A 3,541-nucleotide genomic window follows, 5' to 3' on the forward strand; every position below is an offset into this window, starting at 1 on the left:
CCATTGGCCTTCTTGGCCACCTGGGCACCCTGCTGGCTCATATTCAGCTGGCTGTCACCCAGTACCCCCAGGTCTTTTTCCGCCGGGCAGCTTTCCAGCCCCTCTGCCCCAAGCCTGTAGCGTTGCATGGGGTTGTGGTGACCCCAGGGCAGGACCCGGCCCTTGGCCTTGTTTACAGTTGGCCTCAGCCCATGGATCCAGCCTGTCCAGGTCTCTCTGCAGAGCCCTCCTCCCCTCGAGCAGATCAACACTACCACCCAGTTTGGTGTCATCTGCAAATTTACTGAGGGCACACTCAATCCCCTCGTCCAGGTCATTGATAAAGATATTAAACAAGACTGGCCCCAGCACTGAGCCCTGGGGGACACCGCTTGTGACCGGTGGGGCCAGTGAGCCACAGTTCACCATCTGCTTTTGGAGTCAAGCCCCTGGGCTCTTGGATGAGTTTTATTTTGACATTGGTTTTTATTCAGAACGTCACAACAGAGTGGGACTTTAAAAAGAAATAAATATAAAAATAACAAGGAACATTGCCAAAAAAGAACCAGTTTCTTGAGCGAGAATCTGCAGAAGAGTTTGAATCCCACTCTGCTATGTATTTTCACTTGCTTTTTATTCTGTCTTGCTGGCTGTATGTTTATCGAGTTCACAGAAGGCATTAATTTGGGAGTGATTGCAAGCAAGTTAGAGGACAGAATCAGAACTCAAAATAATCTTGAAAAAATGCAGAAGCGACCTCAAGAGGAAAATGAAGCTCAGCAGGGAGAAGCAGCGCACAAGGTAATACGCACAGACAAGAACAACTCACCACTTAATATACAGATTGCAAACAACTGGGTAAGCAATCTGGGGCTTATAACCAAAGGAAGCAGATAAGACAGTTGAGACTTCAGCCTTGTTTCATTAAGCAATTTAAAAAAAAAAAAAAAATCTACTGGGTTAATTTAATCTCTTGGAAAACTTTCAACACACAAATAAGTCCAGGGCTGCATTATCAGGCCAAAATATTTCTGATACGCTGCTGGGACAAAAAAAAAAGTTAACATCCTTGAAGGAATAAAGGCGGGGGAGGAAATGCTACGCGTGGGGTTTTAGAGCAGTACACAACTCTGGCTGGAACAGCGAGGGGGATTCTGCTGGACACACTGACAGCAAGTGAGGAAAAACCTCAGACGATTCAGGAGCTGAGAAGGAGCTTTTTGGCAAGAAAAAAAGGTAGCTTGCACAGTTTACCAGAACCACCGAAAGGCAATGGAAAGCAGAGAAGTAACTTAGCGATAGGAAAGGTGGTCTCCGGCCTCTTTTCTTGCTGTAGATCAAGATCTAATAGCTGAAAGCCAAGTCCAGACAAAGCCCTACCAGAAGAGGCATGCAATTTTAAAAGTGAGGGTAATTAAAAACTGAAATAACCTATTCAGCTGGGCAGTGGATTTTCCTCCATTCCTTGGCACGCAGAGCTGTTGGATTCCACTGTAGGAATTTACATGCATCTGAGAATTCTTTCAAACAGAAGGAAGCTAAGAAAATAAGTGATTAACCAAAGAAACCATTTGTTCCAGCACTGCACCTGAACATCAATTTTGGAAACTCTTCTGTCGTTAAGCGGCTGAACGACAGTAGCAGCATGGGTTTCATTAGATGAGTTTTCTGCTCCTCCGAGCTTTTGATCCAAGGAAAACGAAGTCCACATTAACCAGCTCCTAAGCACGCAGCTGTGGCTCAGACACCATTGCTGAAGTGCACAGATTATCAATGTACGCACCCAGATGAGGAGGCAACCAGCTCCAACGGGACATTTTAAGCTTGTATCTGACTTGCTCAGATGTTTTTCTTCAGCTATACCAGCTCTGGGAGAATCTGGATCTAGAAATCACTGGTGGCTCCCATACTGAACTAGGTACTCACCAGCTGCAACTATCCTCACCCTCCTAAGCATCAAACATGATGAACATGATGAAATTCAATAAGGGCAAGCATCGAGTGCTGCCCCTGGGGAGGCTGAACCCCATGCAGCAGTACAGGCTGGGGGCTGACCTGCTGGGAAGCAGCTCTGCCCAGAGGCACCTGGGAGTCCTGGTGGACGACAAGCTGACCATGAGCCAGCAGGGTGCCCTTGGTGCCAAGAAGGCCAATGGCATCCTGGGGTGCATCAAGAGGAGCGTGGCCAGCAGGGCGAGGGAGGTTCTCCTCCCCCTCTGCTCTGCCCTGCTGAGACCCCACCTGGAGCTCTGTGTCCAGTTCTGGGCTCCCCAGTTCAAGAAAGATGAGGAACTCCTGCAGAGAGTCCAGAGGAGGGCAACAAGGATGATGAGGGGACTGGAGCATCTCCCCTACGAGGAAAGGCTGAGGGAGCTGGGCTTGTTCAGCCTGGAGAAGAGAAGGCTCAGAGGGGACCTCATCAACACCTACAAATATCTTAAGGGTGGGGGTCACGAGTACGGGCCAGACTCTTCCCAGTGGTGCCCAGTGCCAGGACAAGGGGCCATGGTCACAAACTGAAGCAGAAGAGGTTCCAGTTGAACGGGAGGAAGAACTTGTTGACTGTGAGGGTGCCCGAGCCCTGGCCCAGGGGGGCTGTGGAGTCTCCTTCTCTGGAGATCTTCAACCCCCGCCTGGACGCTGTCCTGTGTAACATGCTCTAGGAGAACCTGCTTTAGCAGGGGGGTTGGACTGGATGATCTCCCGAGGTCCTTTCCAACCCTTGCAATTCTGTGATTCTGTGAAACCCAAACAGCTCATGTTAATACACGCCGCAGGGGCTGGGAGGCTGGGGGAAGAGCAGAGAGAGGTGTTTTGCTGTACAAGGCAGTAAGTAGAAGCATTCACCCACATTCATTCTGATAAACCGCAATGTTTTAATACGTTATGGGGCAGAAAGAAGTAGGCTGTTCCACTATATAAAAATAAGAAACTCCTAAGAGGAAAGGTTTGATCACTGGCTTGGTACAGAAACAAATAGATGCCCAAATACTAACATCCTCCTAAATCAGCAACTGAATCAGTGGCAGCAAACAGCACAGTATCTAAGACACATAACTGAGTTAAAAGACGGGAACTTGTGAAGTTCCTATCAGTGAAATTGCCATTAGCTATGAGGCCTCAAATTCAAAGCCTTCAACAGCTAATTGAGTCAACCTGATCGATACTCTTTGTCTGGAAGCCTTGAGCCGCTGCCTAGCACTTATTTCAGAAAGAGCATTCATCTGCAAGATGAAATCAATACGCTAATCTCATAGTTCCAGCAACTTTGATCTGACAGCAGCGACCGGAGAGATTTCAAGGTCGTTCATCTGATTCTTGAAGACTGCCTTGTCCTGCTTCTGCATGCTGGAGATTTGTACATCCAACGCCCACCATCGATTAATAGTGGGTACCAACACCAACGCTGTGCCAGCACGTGCAGAATACGCGCTACCGCTGGCAGCACTGCAAGCAGCGCTCGGTGCTGTCTGCTCTAACAAGTCACTGGGGAGACTCTCACAAGAGCCGGGGATGGGAGAGACCCATTAGATAATACAAATCGTCCTCCCTGCCAGCATGG

Source organism: Egretta garzetta, unplaced genomic scaffold (genome assembly GCF_000687185.1).
Source record: "Egretta garzetta isolate BGI_Z169 unplaced genomic scaffold, ASM68718v1 scaffold232, whole genome shotgun sequence".
NCBI classification, from domain to species: Eukaryota; Metazoa; Chordata; class Aves; order Pelecaniformes; family Ardeidae; genus Egretta; species Egretta garzetta.